At 41.1% G+C, this 24,778-nt stretch overlaps 1 pseudogene; it reads right to left on the reverse strand.

The window, feature by feature from the left end:
* The window catches only part of LOC132654689 (baculoviral IAP repeat-containing protein 1a-like), a 70,096-nt pseudogene extending 63,244 nt beyond the window's left edge, over positions 1-6,852 (reverse strand).
* Between the last annotated feature and the right edge of the window lie 17,926 nt (positions 6,853-24,778).

Consider the following 24,778-nt stretch of genomic DNA (forward strand, 5'->3'; position numbering starts at 1 on the left):
GTCAACAGAAACAAAATGACAGCCTACAGACTGGGAAAGGATCTTCACCATCCCTATATCTGACAGAGGACCAATATCCAGAATATATAAAGAAATAAAGAAGTTAAAAAGCAACAAATCAAGTAAACAAAAAAGAGCTAAAGAGAGAATTCTGTGTAGAGGACTGTAGAATGGCAGAGAAACACCTAAAGTAACACTCAACTTCCTTGGCCATCAGGGATATGCAAATCAAAACGACCCTGAGATTTCACCTAACACCCATCAGAATGGCTAAGATCAAAATCTCAAGTGACAACACATGGTAGAGAGGATGTGGAGAAAGAGGAACCCTCTTCCATTGCTGGTGGGAATGTAAATTGTACAACCACTTCAGAAATCAATCTGGCGCTTTCTCAGACAATTAGGAATAGCACTTCCTCAAGATCCAGCTATACCACTCCTAGGCATATATCCAAAGATGCTCAAATACACAACAAGGACATTTGCTCAACCATGTTTGTAGCAGCTTTATTCATAATAGCCAGAACCTGGAAACAACCCAGATGTCCCTCAACAGAGGAATGGATACAGAAATTGAGGTACATTTACACAATGGAATACTACTCAGCAATTAAAAACAAGGAAATCATGAAATTTGCAGACAAATAGTGGGATCTAGAAAAGATCATCCCGAGTTAGGTATCCCAGAAGCAGAAAGACACAAACGGTATATACTCACTTATAAGTGGATACTAAGCCTATAAGATAGGACAAACCTACTAAAATCTGTACACTTAAAGAAGTTAAACAAGAAGGAGGTTCCAGGGTAAGATGATCAAACCTCACTTAGAAAGACAAATGGGATGGACATTGGAAGTAGGAGAAAACAAGAAACAGGACAGGAGCATACCATAGAGGACATCTGAAAGACTACCTAGCAGTATATCAAAGCAGATGCTGAGACTCATAACCAAACCTTGGGCAGAGTCCAGGGAATCATATTTAAAAAGAGGGAGTAAGTATGACCTGGAGAGGATGGATGTGCCATAAGGACCAAATATATCTGGACACAGTCATCTTGTCTGAGACTGATTCTCCAACCAAGGACCATTCACGGATATAACCTAGAACCCCTGCTCAGACGTAGCCCATAGCAGCTTAGCATCCAAGTGGGTTTCCATAGTAAGGAGAACAGGGACTGTCTCTGACATGAACTCAATGGCTGACTCTTTGACAACCCCCACCCACCCACCCAGGGAGGAGCAGCTTTGTTAGGCCACAGAGGAGGACATTGCAGCCAGTCCTGATGAGACCTGATAAGCTAGGGTCAGATGGAAGGGGAGGAGGACCTCCCCTACTATGGACTTAGAGAGGGGCAGGGAGGAAAGGAGGGAAGGAGGGTGAGATTGGGAGGGAATGGGGGAGGGGCTACAGCTGAGATACAAAATAAATAAACTGCAATTAATATAAAAAATAAAAATTAGACAAAGAAAGGCAAAAAAAGTAGTGGTTATAAGGATGATTAAAAAAAACTAAGAATGTATTAAAAATAACCTTTATGGATCAAGCTAATAAAATCACTCAATAATCCAGCAAAAAAATGATAATAATAACTTTATAAATAGAAGAAAAAGCTAAGTTCATGTGATTCAAACTTATCACTATGTGACGACTTAAAAAGTTCTGGGGTGACCACGTATAGGATAGGAGGAAGATCAGAACTCAAGGGAATACCCCAACAATGTGGCTCTTTTATCTCTAGTTTTATTTTGCTCTGTAAAACATTAAAATGTTTAATCATAAAATACGATCCACTTACTTGGGGAACCACTTGGCATGCTCTTTCCAGGAGATTGTCTCCTTCTTCCCAGTTTCCCAGGCATCCACCACAGGAGAAGCACTGCACAGTGTCCCTTTCACCTACAGATGCAGGGAAGCGATGGCACCAGGTGTGTCTTGGAGCTGATCATACTGAACCAGAGCAACACAGACCCCAGCATGCTTGCTCTTCCGTGTCCCCTCTGGCTGAATCCCTGGCCACATCCCACTGCCCTAAATGACTCACTCCTGAGTCTCGACCTCCCATCCTAGCCATGGCCATCCTCCATTGACACAGCCCAGGGCTTTGGAGGTCCTACTAGGTGATCTTGCACTCAGCTACACACTGAGCCCACTGCCGGTACTCTTAAGGTCTATATGTAAAGAACAGCAACATTTTACTGCCCACACAATGGAACCTAACTCTTAACCACCACAGAAAACCTCACAAAATGGGACCCAGTTAGTTACCTGTAAAGACAAAGCCGGCTGTGGAGAGTCCACTGGCGAGGTCCCATGGGCATAAAACAGCCACTTCTCAAAGGACTCCAGCCTGGCCTCCTCTTCATGGTACTGTGTTTTACTGCCTCTCAGCATCTTCTCTGGACTCTTCACCCTTATGTCATACTTGACAATGTTACCGACATCTTTGCCCAACAGTAACTCACATTCAGGACGAACTTTCTTGTGGATTTCTATGGGAAATTTCCTGAGGCTGGTGTGAAAACTACAGCAAAAGCACTGCACCCCAGGTTTCACCTCAGTAAGGTAAAACCTAGCAGCTGCCATGTCTTGAGGTGTCCATGAGCTATATGGGTCATAGGTCACAAAAGTCTTTAATCTCCTGGCTTCACTGCGCATCTGTGAGTTAAAACCTTTCTTCATTTTCATTCGTGCTTTGTGCTCTTCTTCATCTTGGCTCTTGGCCAGCTGCACTGCATCCACACCGAGAAGAGCAGAGAGCTCATGGAGATGATCATAATCAAACTCAGTAACTGGCTCCTCAGCGGCCTCCCCGTGCTCGGCCATCTTCTAAAAGAGAAAGAAAAACAGATAATGGAGATAGCAATGCTTTGCTATAAAGAACATGAATTTCGGTCCCATGAGGTGGCTCAGAGGGTAAAAACACCTGCAGCTAATCCCAGGAATGTGAAAGAAGAGAACTGACACCCACAAGTTGTCGTCTCACTTCCACATGAACATGGGGATACACACACTCATGCCCCTGCCCCATATGTCAAAACAAAGGGACTAAGAAGAAATAATTGCTGTATCCACTTGTGTCTCAAGCAAGTGGACTAGGCCATGAGGACCATCTATGAACAAGAAAAATAGGCCTGTTTCCATCCATAAAGGCTCTGCCCACCCTTTGTTTCTTTGTTTGTTATTCTGAGATAGAATTATGCTATGTATTCCATGCTGGTCTAGAACTTGTGGCTGAGGCACATGCCACAGGAAGGTGTTAATCCTGGGACCCTCTTTGGTTTGGGTTGTGCACATCTCCTTCTTGTAGTAACCTACATATACCACAGACACCCTGCCACTTTCATTGGGCCACTTGCTGGGCTTTTGGATTTTTTTCTTTCTTCTTTTGGACAGTCAAGTGTAGGCAGTCTCTAGTCAGGTGTGGCACCAATGCATTAGGAAGGGAAAATGGACAGGCTGATCTCACCTGCTCACTGGTTTGAGGTGCATATGCAGGAAAGTAAAACTACTTTCTCACGTTTATGGGAAGTTCCCTATTGAGCATCTTATCTTTTGCATAACTACATATGCATATGAAGAAAGTCAGATGTGTTCTGTGAAGGACATGCTCAGAGACTAAAGGCTTGGTTAAATTCAGCCTGTCAGACAAAACAAAGTACCTGTCTCCTTTGTACTCGACCCCTCATTTCCTCAACCCCATGAGTGAAAGCCCAAGCAATAATCAGGGTGTGTCAGAACTCTGATTCACACAGCCATTTGTCCATCTTGACAGTGTATCCTGCTCTAATCTGTAGCTTCACTTTGCTCCAGATGAACTTATTTGCTTCTTTTGAAAATCTTAGAGCCTTTGTTTTCAGTTGTTTGAATTAAAGGCCAAGAGCTTAAAAACAGACAGACCACATCAGACTATAGGATGCTACACAGTTTGTATCACCAAGACCTGTTCCAAATGTGAATAATGGCCCCATTGTTGTGATGTGGGCACATATTTGCCATGCATCTTAGAGAAAAATATACACAAAATCCCATAGCCTCGTAGAGAAAATGTGTTAAAATCACCCTTTTCTTTAAAACCCTTCTCTTCTTTTCTGGGCTAGTGCTCTGCGTGTAAGCTGTGTTTTGTCTACAGTGGCCCCCACAGTGGTGGTACCAATAACCATGTCCTATCTCAGGCAGGACTCTGGCCAGGGAAACAGAAGTTTATTGAGTAAACCAGAGGGTAAATTCAGCATCCCGCAGGAACCTCAAAGGCACCTTTCTGTTTACCAGGAAAATCACCACGTCCTTTATCCAGCTGTCCCTAACAGTCACCTACCTGGGGCACAGACATTTAGTTCCTGTTAACGGAACACCAAAGCCTGCACTAACTCTCAGGCTGTTTTGAGCCACACCTCTCCTCCCTATTCTCTTAAGATTGACATGGCTTTTTCTGTACCACTGTTCCCTGGCCTACAAGTGAACACCTGGCACTTTAATTTCCCAAAGAAACTTTTTTTTACCCATGGGTGGTCCAGTTCAGTGGTTTTGCTCACCCTTGCTTACAAACTCCAGATGCAAGGGAGGATTTTAGTCTGGCAGGCAGCCACTGAGCTTCCCAAGATCTTATACCTCTTTACCGTGGGTTGTATGAAGCACAGGGATGCTTACAGGCAAGGAGATAGTTTATTAAAGGAGACATTCTAATCAGCTAAGAATGCTGCCTGGACTGTGACCCAGACCCAAGAGAGGAAAGGGACAGCTCTGCATGAAACTTCACACAATATTTGCCTCTCCCAGTGTTCTTACAAAGCTAGCTCTTCTTCAGCATGCTCCTTTGGTTGAAATGAAGCCCAGGTCAGGAAAGACTTCCAGTCTTCCACTGTCGCTGTCTTTTCTATTAATCTCTGGAAACTCCTCCTCAACACTATTCCCTATTCTATTATTATATTAGTAGAACATAATTATTATTATAGTTGCTAGAGAATTTATCTTATCAATTATTTTTCTCTAAGTTAAAATGTTGCATTGTCCCATTAGCCTATATAGATATAGACATGGACATACAAAGACATAGACATAGATATAGACATAGAGACAGAGACATAGATATAGACATAGACAGAGACATAGACATAGATATAGACAGACATAGACATATGCATAAATGTACATATACCTGCAATGTACTGGGGTGGCTGTTAGGGATCGAGCCCAGGTCCTCTATTTTGCCTAACACACTTGAACTAACAAAGCCCTTAGTCCCTTCAGTAGTCCAGGGTGGGTGTTAAGCAGTGAGCCCAGGACCTTTTGTATACCAGGAAAGTACCCCACCTCTGAGCTGCCTCAGCCAGCACAGCCATGGGCAGTAGAGGGACATAGCAGGGTAATAGTAGACAGAGACACAAGTCTCTGGGTTTCCTGCAAGAGTAAACAATTCTCATTTTCCCACTGTGTATTTATTGGTTTCCTAGCTACTAGAGACAGCCCTGCAGTCAAGGCTTGAGCAAACAGGATTTCTATCTGAGTTCTATCTGAGAACTTAGATAAGATTAGAATGTTACAGATAATGTCACTTGCCAATCATTAAGCCAAGAGACCATTCCACAGGAAATCTGACTCACCAGAAGATATGCTAAGTTGGGAGGCATACTTATTCCCTCAGAGGATAATGTTTGTATTTACAGAGCTTTCACCCCTCAGCACTGCTGAACCTGCCCGATTTTCTTAGTTCTAACAGGGAAACTGTAGCTTAGGGGGTCCAGGGTTACAAACACTGGATGCTCTTCCAGAGGACCTGGGTTCCATTCCCAGTAAACCCAAGTCGCAGCCCACAAAGGTCTCTACTCCAGTTTCAGGGAGATCTAGCACCCTCTTCTGGCCTGGCACCAGATATAGCACCCTCTTCAGGCCTCCATGGACACCAGGAATGTACCTTGGTTGCACAGACATGCATGCAAACAAAACACACCTACACCCAAAATAAATGATGAATAAATAAAATTCCATAAGCCTGTAACTTTTCCCTTTTTCCTATTTCTTTCTTTTTTTTTTTTTTAATACTGACCAAAAGCCTAAGCATGGGCTCCTGACACACTAGACTCCATTTCTCTGAAGACCTCCACTCCCAACCCACACATTGCTTGTTGAACTCCACTGCTGAATTTGTCTGTGTCCTTGGGTCCTAACTCAAAGGTGTAACTTTCTCTCCTCTTCTCCATGTCTGTCCTTCTGGAAGCTGCTGTGATTTATACCTTGCCTGCCTCATCGTTTTTCTCTGAAACTCTAATAAAATGATCCCTGAGCTTCCTTCTGATCTCAACTTTTTTTTTAATTAACAAGACCAAGAACCCACGAAGGAAACCTTGATTTCCCCCTAATAGGTTGTGTGTGAGTGTTTGTGATTTGTGAGTGTGGGCGCCCCAGGCCACAGTGTGTCTGTGAGGCTGGTTTTTCCCTCCACAGTGGAACCCAGGGATTGAACTCAGGCTTGCAAGGCAATCTCTTTTACCTGCACTGCTTTGAGCTTTTATTGCTTGTATGTTGTTTAGTTCATTGACTTCTGAATGGCTAATCACTCCCCTACAATGGAGCATTTATGCCACTGCCATTTTCTATTCATAAACAAAGATGGGTTCAAGATGCTAAAAACAAAACCTTTCCTCAAGTTTAAACATTTTCTCAGAGTAAATTCCTGAAATAAGAATTGCTGAGTCAAACACATGCATCCTCTTAAGGGTTTGGGTGTCTGTCAGGCACTGGCTTTGCTTATGGTCATCTGGGCTCCTTTTACCTTCAGTAAGGTCAGGGTCCTGCTTCTTCTCAGGTGGTTTCCTGCAATGAGGTTTCACATATCAGAATTCCATGTCTCTCTGTAACAGAAATTAAAGTCTGCTTACAAACCAAAAACTGATTTCCCAAGGGAAAAGCCTGGTCAGGCATCTCAATGACGTCCAAGTCCAGCACCCCAGTGGTCATCCTGGGGGACAGGCATGGCCTCCACTCGTTGTCATAAGTAAGTGAAACTGAGCTTGTGTGGTTCCATCATAATCTGTTGGTCAGTGGCTATTTCAAGTTCCCAAAGAACCTCCTGTTCTTCAAAGCCACATATAAAGTTTACTCTAAACACCCATTCAAGCCAACTTGGGTAACTTTGAAAATAGAGGTTTGCAAAAACTTTCAAACATGATATGTGATTTCTCCAGCAATCAAGAAACAAAGCCAATTTTTGGTCTATCTTATCTCCATCTTGTATCTAGTAAAATAATTCGAAAATTGGGGTTTTTTTAGAGTAACCCAAATAAAAATTTTTCCCATTTGTGAAGCCTTGTTTATCTCAGCCAACCAGCCCCTCCTACTGGTTAGCTGATGAACTGGAACTTTCAGTTCAACCTGATTCCTTCCTGCAATGAGGCTGTGCTTCCCAGTTGAATCAAATGTACACTTTTCATCAACAGTTTGTAGCAGTAAGCAAGAGGGTTTCTACTGCCTCTGGAATAGCCAGTGTGGTGGTACACACCCCAAATGCCATCACTCAGGAGCAAAAGCCTAGATTAAGGCTATTCTGGTCTATAGAGCGAGTTCCAGGACAGCCAGAGCTAAAAAAAACCTCCCTTCTCCCAAAAGAGAATAATAAACAAATAAGTGAATATCCTCTGAGAACATCTTAAATCCTCTCCTCTTGCAAGGCTTAATTTTTACTTTTTTGCTAAAATAGGGTTAATAATAATGAAAGCATTTTTCCAGCTGCTTAGAGCACCAGTGTCCCCAAGCTTATGACACTCTTGTTATATAGTCTTGGCTAGCCTTGAACTTGTTCTTGCTCTCCCAAATCCTAGAAAACTTAATGAATTCTTTTTATTACATTTGGAAAGTATGTGTGTGAGAGTGCATATCAGGTCTCTCTTTCTGCCAGGTGAATCCCAGGGAGCAAACTCTTGTTATCAGGCTTCCACAGAGGTACCTTTACCTGCTGAGCTATCTAGACAATACGTTCTTAAAACCCTATCAGTTCAGAATGAAGCAAGTAGAAAGTTACACTTTAGTACATCCACTATCGTCTACAATTCATTTGCTGTATCATCAACTTTTTATCACACCCCATAAAAGATTTTTAAATAATTCATAACGGTTATCAAATATACTGTGTCTTCAATGAAGGCTGCATCTCTTGACATTCCCCAGAGAGCCTATAGGTTTCAAACTGTGGGCCTCGAACCCTTGTGGACAAAGGCTCCTTTCACAGGGGTTGCCTAAGACCATCAGAAAACACAGATATTTACATTATGATTCATACAGTAGCAATGTTGGACTTGTAAAGTAGCAACAAAGATAACTTTATGTCTGGGTCACAACAGGAGGAGCTGTATTAAAGGGTCTCAGCATTAAGAAAGATGAGAAGCACTACAATAGAGTGTTTCAAAGTAGATATGTAAGTAGGCCTCAGTTATTAAAATGTTTCTATCCAGCACCTGCAAACAGCCAAAAAGTAGATATTCATGAACTTTCTTTCCTCGGAGCAGGGATCAGGGGTAGGTTCTCCATTCAGACACCTTATCATCCTTTCTAGTAGTTCAGGTAAGACACAATCATGCAGTTTATCACATAAATTCCTACTTTCAAGCATTTTCACTATTAATATTACAATGTTATTGGGACACAATGTACACATTATACATTCTCCTCTATGCAGTTAATAGATTTTAGGACATTCACAGACTGGTACAATCAGTGATTTTCAAACAACTTACTATTCCCAAAAGAAAGAACTGCATCTGTTAGTACTCGATGGCTTTCCATTTCTCCTCAATCTTCTTAGCCCTACAAAACTTCTAATTCACTCTATTTTCAGTTTTCCAGGAAAAGGTAATGCAGACATTCAATTATTTGAAAACAGCAACATGAGAAAAACACCATGTTTCTTCTTGCACAAGCCACATTTATTGGGCAGAAACAAAGACCCCGACGTTCACCTCAGTGGATATCAGTGCTCATGTAGTTGCACACTGAGCCTCCACATGGCATTTCCTATGTGCACAACTAATTTTGTATCCACACAGTTATGTTGGTGAACTCATGGCCTGAAATGCTGGGGTGTGACTGATTCTGAGAAATACTCGGCAGCTGTCTGGAGTAAGGAATACCCATGCTTTAGAACCACCTGCTTGGGATGGTTTGGGCTGGCAATAGCATCAGGAAGATGCTGAGTTGTTTCCTTTTCTTATCCCACACAGAGAAGCTGCCACTCTCTTGTGGTCTGTAACAGGCAGCTCCTTAATTCTCTCCCTGCTAAATGGCTTAGAAAAGTGTTCAGCTAAGTCAATCCTTCCAGTAGTTGGTGGTATACAAGTTAGTGGCATACAACTTATAGAAGAAAGTATTTAAGTGGGTTCATGGCTCCAGATGGTTAGAGTTCTTGATGGTGGAGTGAAAGCAGAATGGCAGGAACAGCCTAGAGTTCACATCTGAAACCATAGGCAGGAGAGCAAGAAACAGAGAGTGCACTGAGAGTGGTTAGGCTTTTGAAGTCTCAAAGGCCATCCTTGTGACACACAAAGTCACCTTCTAGCCCTTCACAAACAGTTCCACCAACTGGGGACCAAGTATTCAAACACACAAACCTATGAGTCATTCTCACCGAAACCACCTCATCCACAGCTCCCTTCAATCCATTTTTTGCCACCTAAGAGTCCTACCATTATTTCTACAGTTCAAGGACTCCTGGGTTATATCACTGAGCACTGAACAAAAGAAACATTTTCATGAGCACAAAAGCAAGAACAAAGTTAGGCTTTGTAAATGGCTCAGGAGGTGAAAGTGCTTGCCTCCAGAACATGATGACCCAAGTTCAACCCCTGAAATCCACCTAAAAGGAAGCAGCCATGATGATGCATGCTTCTTATCCCAGCAGTACAGAAAGACAAACAGGTGGATTTCTAGGTCTGTCTGGACAGATAGGCAAGGCAATGAACTGGTAACCTTAGGCCTGCCTGAATGAACAAGGTGGATATCCCTGAGAAATAGCACCAAGCCTCACCTCTAGCCTCTGAATGCTCATAGTGTACACACATGCACCACACACCACACAGAGAAGGAAAAAACTAAAAGAAAACAAAGTTATTGATGTCTGCAGAATATCTATTGAGTGTCTGTAATTGTGAGGAAAAAAAAAATCTAAAGATATTATGTAAGAATGGTGTTTCCCTTTCCCTGAAGGGGGAGCAGCCTTACCAGGCCACAGAAGATGACAATGCAGCCACTCCTGAGGTGATCTGATAGACTAAGATCAGAAGGAAGGAGAAGAGGACCTCCCCTATCAGTGGACTTGGGGAGGGACATGCATGAGGAAGGGGGAGGGAGGGTGGGATCAGGAGGGAAAGAGGGAGGGGCTTATGGGGGAATACAAAATAAATAAAGTGTAATTAATAGTAAAAAAAAATAAAAAAAATTAAAAAAACATAAAAAATAAAAACAAAACAAAACAAGAATGGTGTTTCATCTCAGATGTGTATGAGACAGATAAAGAGACAGTGAACCCCATCGGCTCACGGAGGCGGGGAAAGGCCAATTTGTCATGTACTTCCTCAGTGTCTCTGGGTCAAAACAAGTCACAGAACTAACTGTTCTCATGAACCCCTGTCTCAGGCCATTTGTGAATCTGTACATTCTCCCCTCTGTCCACCTGTGCAGTGGAGCATCTTAACTCTCCTTTATTACATGTCAACCCATTCCATTACTCTCTCTATATGTTGCTTTTAGGGGTTATTTATCTTTAACAGTGGTAGTAACTTTACTCTGGGTTCCCATGTAGCCACCAATAGAATCTCTGGTGAGAGAGGCACAGTGGTGACATAGTGGCATGACTGTTACAGGGGTAGTGAATGGCTTTCTCATTAGATTTGAGGCCTGCTCCACCTGGGAGAAATTCATACCTGGTACTGTAAACCGAGTTAAAAGCCTTTGGTTAAACTGTGTGTAGTAAGTAGCACATGGCTTTAATCCCAGCACACAGAAGGCAGAGGCAGGAAGAGTTCTATGAATTAGAGGTAAGCCTAGTCTACATAGCAAGTTCCAAGCCAGCTAAGGCTGCAGAGTGACAGCCTTTGTAAAAATAAATATTTTCAAAATGCGTGGAGCTGAGAGGTCATAGACCCTAGGGAGAAACTGCTCTAATTGCTTTTCTTCTATGACAGTGTGATAAATACCATGACCAAAAGCCAAAAGCCACTTAGAAAAATTCTAGACTGTGTCAAGCTGACCTCCAAAGCCAACCAGAGCTTTTACTGATGTTTTACTTTAGGTAAATCAAACTGCTGTCTGAGTATTAATATTTATTCCCATGGATTAGCTCTGCTCTCAGTCTTGGTCAAAAGAGTTCCTCTTGCAGCTGACAGAAGATTATAGATTCATGTAAAATTCATATACATATCAATGTACATATTCATATCTGGTCAAAGTGCTCAGAATATGTAACTCTTGAATGATTATCCCTAAAAGAGATATCTATATCGACCTCACCCCATGAGGCTTAGAGAACATCATAAATGAGAGGGCAAAAAGAAACTAAGAGCTAGAGAATGAGGAAGAAGCTGAAAATGTTTTTAATGACATGGACATTGAACTCATGAACTCAACAGCACCTGTATTTAATTGCATAAGACGTTATAGGATGAAGCCCGTCAACATTCTAGCACAGACAAGGGAGTGCCTCAGAAGGTCCTGCCCCAACTGAATAGCATATTGGCAGTTTATCGGTGCTTTGGGACAGAGTCTTTTCTTTTTTCTTCTCCCTGAGATGTGGACAGTTGTAGGTTCTCTATGGTACAGAGGATGGCCCCAAACCCATACAGATGGCACTAGTTGAACTCAGTTGATTATGTTAAAAAAAAAGAAGGAAGGAGGGAAGGAAGGAAGGAAGGAAGGAAGGAAGGAAGGAAGGAAGGAAGGAAGGAAAGAGAGAGAGAGAAAGAAAGAGAGAGAGATGGAGGAAAATGAGGATGAGAAAGGGACCTGTGTGGGATGTGTGAGCAAGCCTCACGGTGTGTATGATTCAGACACATTACATGCATGTATGAAATCTCAAAGAATAAAATTTAAAAGCTTTAAAGAAAATACACAAAGAATTTTAACACACAAACTCACAGAATGTATAGTCAATAAATTTTGAAAAAAAATAAAATATATATGTATATAACATACATAAAAAGATATGACACATCTTTAATCAAATATATATACTTGAGACTCTCAAACATTAAGTTAAAAAAGGCACATACTTAAACATAGTAAAGGCAATATAGAGCAAGCCTATAGCCAACATCACACTAAACTGAAATCAGGGACAAGGCAAGGCTGCCCAATCTCTCCATATTGCTTCAACATTGTACTTGACGTCCTTGTAACAACAATAAGACAACTAAAGCAGATCAAGGGAATACAAATCAGAAGGGAAGAAGTCTAATATCACTATTCAGAGATGATATGATAGTACACATAAGTGACCCCAAAAATTCAACCAGAGAACTCCTTCAGCTGATAAACACCTTCAACAAAGTGGCTGGATACAAAATTAACTCAAAAAAATCACAAGCCCTACTGTATACCAAAGATAAAAGGGCCAAGAAAGAAATTAGGGAAACAACACCCTTCATGACAGCCACTAAAAACATAAGTAACTCGGTGTGATTCTAACCAAGCAAGTGAAAGATCTGTTTGAAAAAAAAAAAAAAAAACTTCAAGTCTCTAAAGAAAGACATTGAAGAGAATATCAGAAGATGGAAAGATCTCCCATGCTCATGGATCAGTAGGATTAACATGGTGAAAATGACCATCCTACCAAAAGCAATATACAGATTCAATGCAATTCCCATCAAAATACCAATACAATTCTTTACAGACCTTGAAAGAAAAATTCTCAATTTCATATGGAAAAACAAAAAGCCCAGAATCTCCAAAATGTTCCTGTACAACAACAGATCATCTGGAGGTATCTCCATCCCTGATCTCAAGCTGTACTACAGGGCAGTAGTAATAAACACTGCATATATTGGCATAGAAACAGAATGGTGGATCAATGGAACCAAATAGAAGACCCAGAAATAAACCCACACGCCTATGGATACTTGATTTTTGACAAAGAAGACAAAACCATTCAATGGAAAAAAAAGAGAGCATCTTCAACAAATAGTGCTGGTCCAACTGGATGTCTACATGCAGAAAAATGAAAATAGATCCACATTTATCACCCTGCACAAAACTGAAGTCCAAGTGGATCAAAGACCTCAGCATAAAACCAGACACACTAAATCGGTTAGAAGAAAAAGTTGGGAAGAGCCTAGAACTCATTGGTACAGGAGACAACTTCCTGAACAAAACATCAACAGCACAGGCTCTAAGAGCAAAAATCGATAAATGGGACCTCATGAAACTAAAAAGCTTCTGTAGAGCAAAGGACACTGTCATCAGAACAAAACGACAGCCTACAGACTGGGAAAGTATCTTCACCAAACCTATATCTGACAGAGGACCAATATCCAGAATATATAAAGAAATAAAGAAGTTAAAGAACAACAAATCAAGCAATCCAATTAAAAAATGGTGTACAGAGGTAAACAAAGAATTCTCTGTGGAGGAATATAGAATGGCAGAGAAACACCCAAAGAACTGCTCAATGTCTTTAGCCATCAGGGAGATGCAAATCAAAATGACCCTGAGATTTCACCTTACACCCATCAGAATGGCCAAGATCAAAAACTCAAGTGACAACACATGCTGGAGAGGTTGTGGAGAAAGAGGAACCCTCCTCCATTGCTGGTGGGAATGTACAACCACTTCAGAAATCAATCTGGCGCTTTCTCAGAAAACTAGGAATAGTGCTTCCTTAAAATCCAGCTATACCACTCCTAGGCATATATCCAAAATATGCTCAAGTACACAACAAGAACATTTGTTCAATCATGTTTTTAGCAGTTTTATTCATAACAGCCAGAACGTAGAAACAACCCAGATATCCCTCAACGGAGGAATGGATACAGAAATTGTGGTACATTTACACAATGGAATACTACTCAGCAAGTAAAAACAAGAAAATCATGAAATTTGCAGGAAAAAAGTGGGATCTTGAAAAGATCATCCTGAAGAAGAAAGACACAGATGGTATATATTCACTTATAAGTGGATACTAAGCCTATAAGATAGGATAAACATACTAAAATCTGTACACCTAAAGAAGCTAAACAAGAAAGAGGACACAGGATAAAATGATCAATCCTCACTTAGAGAGACAAATGGGATGGGCATTGGAAGTAGGAGAAAACAAGAAACAGGACAGGAGCATACCATACAGGGCCTCTGAAAGACTCTACCTAGCAGTGTATCAAAGCAGATGCTGAAACTCATAACCAAACCTTGGGCAGAAAGCAGGAAATCATATGAAAGAAGGGGGAGTTAGGAAGACCTGGAGAGGATGGGAGCATCACAAGGACCAAATATATCTGTACACAAGAGTCTTGTCTGAGACTGATTCTTCAATCAAGAACCATGCATGCATATAACCTAGAACCCCTGCCCAGACGTAGCCCATAGCAACTTAGCATCCAAGTGGGTTTCCCTAGTAAAGGGAAGAGGGACTGTCTCTGACATGAACTCAGTGGTTCACTCTTTAACCTTCCCCCCTCGAGGGGGGAGCAGCCTTGCTAGGCCACAGAGGAGGACATTGCAGCCAGTCCTGAAGAGACCAGATAAGCTAGGGTCAGATGGAAGGGAATATGGACCTCCCCTATCATGGACTTAGAGAGGGGCAGGGAGGAGATGAGGGAGGGAGGGTGAGATTGGGAGGGAATGAGGGAGGGGCTACAGCTGAGATACAAAATAAATAAACTGTAATTAATATAAAAATAAAAATAATTAAAATATATATATATATATATATATATATTAAGGAGAATCATCTAGAGAAACAGATACTTTCCAGGTTATGTCTCAGAGAAGCCTAAACTGTCCTGACCAGCCTGATTTTTAACTCTTCCTCATCCCAGAATATAAACTATTCAGGCAGGAAACTACAATACCATTTCCGGGTACAGTCATCACAGCATGGAAATCATGGTGCCAGACTCTTGAGGTAGCTGGTCAAATTGTGTCTTCAGTCAGGAAGCAAAGAGTGATAGGTACCTAATTTGCTCTGTCTATTTAAATTGGCATACTCTGGAGAGTTCACAAAACTAAACTATAATATGTGGTCCTCCTATTTGGTTATATTCACTTAGCATAATATTTCCATGATTCATCCATGTTATACAGCATGCATCAGTACGTCTACTCCCTTGTTAAAGAATATTATATTGCTGTGTATATATGTCATATTTTATTTTTCCAATCATATTTATCAAGTAATTTGATTTGATTATATTGTTTTAGATCTTATGTTCAAGTGTGGGTATTTTCACTCTAAAATCTATAAGTGCATTTTCATTTTATATTCTTTGTTGTTTTATTTCATTTTAGAAAGAAAAGAAATTTCTTGTACACTGCAAAGACAGCAGCAGGCATGGCATTAACAGAAGAACTGCCTACTGGGATCTTTGTTGGTATAATGTTCTTTTGGAATGTATACAATTTACCCTCATTCATTCAAAAGTTGATTTCTCTACCCCACTATCTGGGTTGAATTAGGACATTGCATTGTGATGCTTATTCTAAGCATAACCTATCTCAGGTTTGTGTAAACATGCCACCATTTGTTCTCTATATTGTCAATTAAACAACCAGCCCCAATGCTGTGCAATGGAGAGGAGAGGATGAGACATCCTGGTCCGGAGGGGAAGGAAAGGAAGCCAGAGACTAGGAGCAGAGAGGTCTGCAGGATAGGTCTCAAAACTACATGGAGAGATGAACTGCACCTAAGATATGACTAAAAGCAAGTATAATGGGTGAAATCTGAACGGTAGGACACTATGTCAGCTTGGAGGTTTAGGATGGAATAACTATTGCCCAGCATTGTACTCTAGATTAATTAAAGAAATCCCAGTCTCTGTGTGCTGATTTGGGTATACACTTGGTTTAGGACTAACTGATACTTAACTAAAAGATATATCAACAATAAATATTAAATAACCACAACAGATCTTTGATTGTTTCTTTCATATATACATTTGAGACAGGAACTGCGCATATAATCCACAAGTTCTCCTGCCTCCATTTCCTGAATGCTGGGAAAAATGGGGATTTTCCACCATTTGCAACCATCATATTGCTTTAAGGAAACTGCAAATTCTGCTGTTGTGTCATCAGAAGGTAAGACTATAATAAATTAGAAATTCACCCTGGTGCTTTGACAGTTGGAGGAGTTGGTGAAACAGACCCTGTAGCCAGTCATTGGCATAAATTATCACATCATTTGAAATTTCAGAAGTAACCCCACTTTTTTCCTCCTTTCTGGATGTCATGTCTAAGGATTCACCTGCACATTACCATCTGGCTTACTAGACCTGAGATCTTTTCATTCTCATTGATCATCATACAACACAATTTGTAGCAAATGACCAATTTAGCCTACAACAGCCTGTCTCATCTTCCTCCAACATCGGACCCATATGTAGAGTTCATCTGCTTAGAGAACTTCTGAAAAATGAATCGTTACTTAAACCAAAGGCATAAGCCAAAAGACACAATTGTGCAACTGCAGCTTCCTCTTCCACCCTTTATACACATAGAGCAATCCTCAAGCCTTGTCTGCATTCTCAGTATTTCAGTATCCCACAGGAGTATCCAGCTTAACACTTGAGCTACAGTTGGACAGACCTTCCTTATCACATATTTTACACACTCTACCTTGATCTATCTCATCCAGTTTGAAATTTTTCTACTACCCATATTTCTACAAAAAAACTGCAGCAAACTGAAGGCTTTAATTTCTTCCATCTGTTTTTATTTTATTTTGGGGACTCAGTCTCCTGAGTGTTGGGATTCTCTGCATTAGCCACCATGCTAAATTGCAGACCTTGAAGGTAATGAAAAGTTACATCATGTAGAAATGATCACATTCAAGAATACCTAATAAGATTTTTGAAAGACTCCTATCACTCCTTATCACAGAGGAATCACTCCTCTGAGGACCAAACAGCTACTCACCTCTTTGGTTCTTTTTAGTTGTCCCCCGATACCCTCTCCATAAAGTCCCCTTAATGAAGATGAGACAAAAGACACACTTGCCCAATTCTGGTTTCCTGTTCCATGCCTCTGTAGAAGGAACTGGCCATGACTTGGCAGCTCTGCTTAGTTACTTCATGTTTGCCCACACAAGCTGCAGCATTCCTTTTGCTGGGACAAGATACCCTGACAAAAGCGACTTAATGAAGACAGTTGATGTCCTAACTTCCATTGTGGCAGGGAAAGGGTGGGAGAAGGAGCAGAGGTTACTGGTCACATTTCATCCTCAGGGAAGAAGGAGAGAAAGAAACTAGGAAGTTGGGCCAGGCTATAAACCCTTCAGGCTGTAACCAAGTACTCATTTCCTCCAGGGAGGCTCCACCTTTTAAAGGTTCCACAAACTTCCCAAAGGGCTCTAGCTGGACAAGGAATAGCCAAACCGATGAGCTGCCTATAAGGACTATTTTACAATCATGTCATAATAATCAAGAACCAGTACCCTCTACTAACTTTCCTTTCCCACCCCATCCTTATGCTCCTCTTCCTTTTATAAAAAAAAGTTTTATTGCATTTTATTTATTTTGCATGAGCTTGTGGTAAGGTATACACATGCCACATAGTGGAGGAGTGTGGTGAACATCAGAACTCTCCTTCAGCTAGGCAAATCTGGGGGATGGCTATCTTTCCAATCAATTGTTTTGTTTTAGTATAGGATCTCACAGAAGCCCTTTAATGAGAAACCCAGAAAGTGCTGGAGGAACTAAAAGTCGAATTGCACAATTATGGAAACTACCAGTTAAGGCTCTATATTGTACTAAGATGGCTAGTCAGGACCCCAGAAGAGTAAGTCATATATATTTCATTTTGAACCATTTAGGGATGTTCTAATTTTTTTGTGACACTATTCTTAGGGAGACATGAACACTTACCAACCCCAAATAGAGACCCAACCACAGAATGCAATCGAGAATGGTATCACATCACAGAATGCCCAAGTCCAACCTGGGGCCAGGAGTGCTGGTAAACACCTTTAATCCCAACACTTGGGAGGTGGAGGCAGTAGATCTCTGTGAGGTCAAGGTCTACATGGTAAGTTCCAAGCAAGACAGATCTATGCAGTAAAAAAAAAAAAAATTGGGGGTTGAAGAGATAGCTCAGTGGTTAACAGTGGTTATTGCCCTTACAGAGGACTGTTCCTGCAGAGGATAGGAGTTCCATTCCCACCTCCAACATCAGGCAGCTCACAACTACCTATAACCCCAGCTCCAGGGTATTCAATACCTTTGGCCTCCATGGGACCCTTAATTCACTTGTACAAACCCACAAACAGACCACACACATTCACATAATTAAAAATTAAGCTTAAAAAGTCTAACTGATGAGCCAGTTAGTTTCATTGTAGGTACTTACAGAAAGATGGGGGAGGGGAAAGGACTCACCAAAAGCCTGTTGCAGCACAGGCGACAGCTCCCCAGAGCTAGAGACCCAGAGCACACCCTCTACCCGCAGGCAGCTCAGCAGGCTGGAAAGTGTACAAGGTCCCAGGCCCTAGGGGAACTGGGGACCTCCCAATAGCTGAACAGCTCCTGTTGTAAGGAGACAGTTGTCTGAGTCCATCCATCTCAAGGACAGCTTCTCCATCTTGCTGGCAGGATCAAACTAAGTTCATGTACCCAGGCCCAGGAACCAACTCCTCCTACCCTGATTGGTGGGAAAATATAACAATCATTTGGCACAAATACTTGTAGTTTGCAAGCTTAAGTATTCTGTGATATTCTGGCTCAGGGTTGCAATTTAGCTCATGAGCCTGTTCTGTGGCCCTGATCAATCAGTAGCAGCTTGATTACAATACATTTGTGTCACCTGTATTGACCTAGTGTTTGAGTTACGTTGGATCTAAGAGAACCCCATAACAAGAAATCCATGTTTCCTTTGTGAAACATTTCTTGATTACCTTCCTGCTGACCATCCCACCATATGATTGCTTTCTGTTTAGTCCCATTTCCTCTACAAACTGGAAGATGCTATACTTGTTTTTGTTTGTTTGCTGGCTTGTTTGTTTTGAGTCAGGGTCTGTGTAGTTCCACTGTCCTGGACCTCATTAAGTAGACTGGGCTAACCTCAAACTCTGAGATCCCCTGCCTCTGCCTCCCAAGTGCTGGGATTAAAACTGTATGTCATCACATATGGCCTGATGCTGTACTTAAGTTTCCATGAGCCTTAGCTTGTGCAAGACCTCCTGATTGCAATCTTTCTTTATTTTCTCATCACCTGTCCTTCTCCTTAGGACTCTGCACTGAAGAAATGACCTGCTGGTCCAGGTCAACTTTAGTGTCAGAGGAAAGTATTATACAACATCTAGTTTACTTTCTTTTTTTGTGGGATACACCATGACATAAAGCTTGGAGTTGGGAGGGCTTATTTCAGCTTACAGGTTAGAATCCATCATCAAGGGAAGCAAGTGCAGGAACTCAAAGCAGGAACCTGGAGGCAGAAATTGAAGCGGGGGCCATGGAAGAATGCTGCTTAGGGGCTTGCTGTCTGTGGCTTGCTCCACCTGCTTTGTTACGCAACCCAAGATGACCTGTCCAGGGGTAGCATTACCCTGTGAACTGGGTCCTTTCGCATTAATCATTAATGTAAAAAACACCCAAACAGACTTGTGTAGGAGGCATTTTCTCAGTTGAGGTTCTCCCTTCCCAGATAACTCTAGATTATGTCAAGCTGACAAAAATTAGGCAGTCCAGGGGTATAGTTAAATGTGCTACTGTAATCCTGTGTCTTTGATAGAAACAGTTCCTACTTTCTGGTGTGTTTTTTTTTTTTTTTCTGGTTAGTTGGGTTGTTTGTTTGTCTGTGGGGGGAGTGTTTGTTTGATATTGTTTCTGACAAGGTCTCACATTATAGCCAGCCTAACCTTAAAATTATAATGTAGCCATGCTGGCCTCTGACCTAGCCCCTTAAGTTCAAGGATTTCAGGTACTGGCCACCACACCTAAATCTTTATGGTGCTTTTAAAAGATTCTGTCATTCTTAATATTATAAATTTCCTAAATGTGTCTAACTATAGGTCTTTCTACAGCCATTGTACTAGATACTCGATGTGCCTTTCTATTTTCATTTCTTTTCTTTCTTTTTTTTGTGTGTTTTGTTTGTTTGTTTGTTTGTTTTGTCTTCAGAGGCAGGGTCTCTGTGCAGGCTGTCCTGGACTTGCTTTGTAGACCAGGCTGGCTGCAGACTCACAGAGATCTATCTGCCTCTGCCTCCCAAGTGTTAGGTGGCACACAGCACCATTCCCGGCTTCAAGGGACCTTTTCAATTTGTACACTTAGCTCTCCCATCAAGTACAGGAAATCATTTTCTATTATTTATTTGATTGTTTTTTTTTTGGACTTTTTCTCTGTAGTATCCCCATTTTCGGGAAAGAAAATTAATAACTTACATTCTTACCTTATTTTTTTCCTCATATTTTCTCAATATTGTGCTGATTACTACATTTCTGTACCTTGATTTTGTGGGAGGTGGGTAGGTTTGCTGCTGGGATTGAACCCAGACCCTGTGTATGCCAGACAAGTATTCTACCACAAAGCTACATTTCCCCACTATATTATACCCTCAACCCCCTGCAACACACACACACATACACCCACACACACACACACACACACACACACACACACATGCATTTGTCACATTGGCTTTGAATTTTCTATGTAGTCAAGGCAGACCTCAAAAGGGTTATCCTCCTAGCTCAGATTCTTGAGTGGTTGACATTATAGTGTGTACTATCACATTTAGTTTCTGATAATATATTATCACACAATATATAATTATCATGGTTTGATTTTGAGACACAGTCTCATACTGTAAACCCAAGTGCCTTGAGCTGACTGTGGAGCTCAGGGTTTTTTTTAAATCCTGATCCACTTGCCTCCACCTCCAAAGTGATGGCATCACAGGCAGACAGGCATCATGATTCCTGACTTGTGGTAGTATTTTTAAATTTCAGCAATTGTAATTGTCCATGGTTCTGTTCTCCTTCCTGCATTTCCATTTGTGTGTGTGTGTGTGTATGTGTGTGTGTGTGTGTGTGTGTACATGTGTTGGGGTGCACTGTATACGCATGCATGTTAAGGCCAGAGACTCACAATCACTCTCCACCTACTTTGTGAGATAGGATCAGTCACTGAACGTGGGGCTCATTGAAGCAGCTGAAATGGCGGGCAGCTAGCCTCAGGAATCAGCCTGTCTTCAGCTCTTCACCTGAAGAGCTGAGATTTCAGGAGTCTTGCCCTGCCCTACTTTTACATAGAAGCTGACAAACCAAACTCGGGTCCTCAGGTTTGCCCAGCAAGCATTCTACAGATGAACCATCTCCTCAGCCCATCATCTAATTCTTTCTGCTTGACTCTCTCCTACGATATTATTTAAGTTCACATGTTTCTGGAATTGTCTGTTTCTTCCAAGATTGTTACCATTTACCTCAGTGCTTATTTTTCAGACTATCAGCTATCCTCACAGATGTAGTGATCCTTGGTTTAACAACTGGACAATTTCAAAGCAGTTCAGGCAAAACTTGCCCTGGTGAAGTCTAGTGGTCAAACAGTTGTCTAACACGTGGGAGTTCCGGGCCCTGTACCAGAGAGAGTACATGGATGTGGCTCAGTTGCTCGATTGACTGATAGAATGAATAAACTTCTAATTCAGGTCCTAACACCAACAAAAACTAGGTAAGGAGGCACTCAGAGGCTGGGACAAAAGGATCAGACGTTCAAGATTATTTTTGGCTAACACAGATAGTTTTAGGCCAGTCTAGACTATGGAATCCTCTGACTAAATAAATAAATAAATGGCATCTTCTGTGATTTGGAGGTTTGGGGTCTTTTACATTATGGATAACAGATTAGATTACCTGTAGAAAGGCTAGATGTCAGAGAAGCACTTCAGAAAATGACTCCAAGTTACCTTCAAAGTCAAAGGCAACAGCTGAGAGCTCATTGGGAACAGTCCTTTGGCATAAACTATCTCTGGGTAGTACCAAATTGAAGTCATGCTCACCTCACTGGTATCCACACAAAAACTGTACAACTGATGTAGAAAACCATTCATTTCATGCAAAAAAATGTGTGTACATTTATTTCTTTATATTCTTTAAGTAAACTTAGTTTCTTATTATGAGAAATATATATTGAAGAGATTTTTTTACATTATGATGAGTACATACAAATTAAGAAACAGAAAAGTAACCATCAGCACATAGAACATTTTTAATAAAATTTTGGGAGGTGGAAACTAAATAGTAGTAACAATGAAGCAAGCCAGAAGAAACCATAGGCTGAGCACCCTGCCTTACAGAAAACTCTATCCTGGAACTGGAGAAAACTGAGTATGAAGGATGAAGAAATGGCATGAGGGGAGAAAAGGAAGAACTAATTCAAAATCTCTGCAAAGTACAGTCAGTTCCTTTTACTCCACCATCAGATATTTACACAAAGGTACAAAGAGGTAGTTGAATATTGATGTCTTGTTTTGTTTTTGAGACAGGGTCTCACTATGTGGCCCTCGCTGGCCTAGAGCTCTCAACATAGATGAGGCTAGCCTTGAACTCAAAGAGATCTCAGCCTGACTCTGCCTCCAGAAGAATGCTGGGGTTAAAGTTGGGTACCAATATACCCAACAGACCTTTTCTTTATTCCACTCATTAAGTCTGTATATTTTTATTGGTGATAAGAGTCCATTTCCTTTTTGTTGTTGGCAGTGGTGTTGGTGGTGGTTTGGTTGGTTGGTTGGGTGAGTGGATGGTTTTTTTGAGACAAAGTTTCTCTGTATAGCCCTGGCTGTCCTGAAATTCACTCTATAGTCCAGACTGACCTCTAACTCTCAGAAATCTGCCTGTTTCTACCTCCCAAATGCTAGTATTAAAGGCATGCACCACCACTGCCTAGCTGACCGACCATTTTCATATAATGTTACTAATGAAAAAGGTTTGCTACTCCCTATAGATTTGTTAGGGAATGTTTTAGTGTGCTGGATTACTGCTTGTTATGGGTTACTAATGTTTATTATTGATTTGTCTTTTAGTTAAACAGTGTTTATTTCTAAACCATCTGTATGCCCAAATCACCACACAGAGACTAGGATTTATTTAATTAATCTAGAGCACAATGCTGGGCAACGATTACTCCATCCTAAACCTCCAAGCCCGCATAGTTTCCTACCATTCAGATTTCACCCATTATACTTGCTTTTAGTCATAACTTAGGTCTGGTTCATCTCTCCTTGTGGTTCCAAGTCCTCTCCTCTAGACCCCTCCTCTCTGACTCCTCCCACTTGCTTCTTTCTCCTCCCCTCTGGACCAGGAGGCCCCACCCTATTCTTCCCATTGCTCAGCATTGATGGGTTGTTTTATTGAATTACAGAGAATACACATGCTTAGAACGATGCTTAGAATGAAGATCACAATGCAATGTCCAGATTGAAACCAGATAGTGGGGTAGAGAAATCAGTATTTGAATGAACAAAGATAAAATGTATGCATTCTATAAGAACATTATACCAACAACTCCAACAACTGCTATTTCTTTTCTTTCTCCCCTATTAGTTTTGGGATTTTTTTTTTTTTTTTTTTTTGCTATGATAGGCATATTTGATTCTTTGTCTTTTTTTTTTTTGCTGTTAATCTGTTTATTTCATGGAGCACATACTTTCATGGACTATCACAGAAGCTGTCATTCTTCTTCCTCCCTCTATAGTTCTCAACCTGTAGACTGCAACCCTTTTGGGAGTTGAATGACCCTTTCACAGGGATCACATATCAGATATCCTTTGGATCAGATATTTACATTATGATTCATAACATTAGCAAAATTAGTTATAAAGTAGCAACACACACTGGGTGTGGTGGTGCATGCCTATAATCCCAGCACACAGGGAAGCAGAGGCAGGAGGAGCTCTATTGAGTTCAGAGGCTAGCAAGTCCAGGACAGCCAAGGCTACACAGAGAAACCTCTCTCATAAAAGCAACAAAGTAATTTTATGGTTGGGGGAGTTATCACAACTTAAGGAACTATATTAAAGGGTCTCAGCAATAGGAAAGTTGAGAACCATGGCTCTCTAGCATTCCTTTAATATCCTGGCTTGTTGGTTTGACTGTCATAAATAGCATCCATTTGTATTTGTCTTGAAATATTCTTATTCTTCATCAATTGTGAAAGTTAACTTTTCCAGAAGTGCAAATATATCATTTCATGCTTTTCTAGCTTTTATGGATGCAGATGAATGTTCTGTTACTTACATATCCCTGTTTCTGTAAGCTGAGTTAATATTTTCTCATACTTTTAATATTGCTTCTTTGCTTTGTATGTCTGACATCTTGACTATGAAGTATGGTTATTTTTTTCTCAGGCCATACTGACTGAGGACTCTAATTCCTCTTGTGTTTGCATGTTTACTTCACTCTCTGGGTTTGAGACAGTTCTAGTATAATTTCATTAAGCACTCTATTCCTTTTGACTTCATCTCTGCTCCTTCTTCTATACCACAAATTCTCAGGTTTGACCTCCTGAATGTATCCCCAACTGCATGGAAAACTTGTTCATGATCCTTTTCTCCTTATGCATGTCTGTTTAACTGCCCCTCCACCCCGTCTTCG

This window comes from Meriones unguiculatus, chromosome 6 (genome assembly GCF_030254825.1).
Source record: "Meriones unguiculatus strain TT.TT164.6M chromosome 6, Bangor_MerUng_6.1, whole genome shotgun sequence".
NCBI lineage: Eukaryota > Metazoa > Chordata > Mammalia > Rodentia > Muridae > Meriones > Meriones unguiculatus.